Here is a 1,121-nt window from a genome sequence, read left to right as displayed (position 1 = left end):
TTTTGAGGTAGGGGTCCTATTACTTAACTTTTGTGGAGTTTTATTTAATTTAATTTATTTTGTTAAATTTGAGAAGATTTAAATTATATATCAGACTTATTTATTACTGTTACACGATATGACTTGAAACAGAACCATTAGGGGCCCGTCCTGTAATGTACAGCGTGGCCAAGAGATTTTAACATAATTTTGGAAATTGACACAAAAGCATGGTTAGGAGAATGTAAACCGGACACGATAGTGAGATAGTGTGCTAACAGTAGGTGTGGCCGTTCACCATCCCTGGGTGTGAACCCGAAAAGGTAAAAGAGGGAGAGGTGATGACGCTCTCCGGGGTTGAGAATCCCCAAGGTTACTGTACAGTGGTTACGTCCTGGTGAGGGTCCAGAACGACAGTTCACCCTTACCCGTGGTTCGAGAACTGATCTGGTAAGGACATCGAGTTAGAGTTCCCTACCATCAGTCTCTCTAAGTCACCGTGCCCTTCGGGGGTTTATTGTCCCGAGTGTACGGACTAGATTATCTCACTGACACAGGTTTTCATAATTTATTGTGCATAAAAAGTAGAAATTACTAACCATGCAGGTTTAATTTGGGAAAAGTAAATAAAACTAAAAGTGAGTAATAGTTCTCCTACTGAGCATTCCGTGCTCACCCCCTTTGTCCTCTTTCATTTCCAGGGGGTGTACAGTGCAACCTTTCGGACGAGGAGTAGTCACCGATCAGCGTGCCCCTCGTAGAGGATCTACCATTTTTAGTTTCCTTCCTTAAATTTGTGTAAGACCTTGATTGGATTACTTTGGACAGAATTGTAACTGATGATGATGATCATACTGTTAAATATTTTATTGGTGCTACATTATACTGTGGATCTAAGTTTTAACGTAACGATGAATTATGAGTTTTAACGGAGAGTTTGTTTTAAAGGCCCATGGGCAGACATTGTTTTTATTTCAGGAATTTTATTTTATTTTATTTCTATTTGTGCACCGTTACCGCACTTTTATTACATAACCCCCACTTAGGGGCGTCACATAAACCTTGCCCTAACCATTCATGGAATTTATATGCCCCATAAACCTTTTTTTTTCCAAACAAGATATCACAACCAAAAGAATTCA

The sequence above is a fragment of the Morus notabilis genome, unplaced genomic scaffold, assembly GCF_000414095.1.
Source record: "Morus notabilis unplaced genomic scaffold, ASM41409v2 Scaffold279, whole genome shotgun sequence".
NCBI classification, from domain to species: domain Eukaryota; kingdom Viridiplantae; phylum Streptophyta; class Magnoliopsida; order Rosales; family Moraceae; genus Morus; species Morus notabilis.
This window is presented reverse-complemented; position numbering follows the sequence as displayed.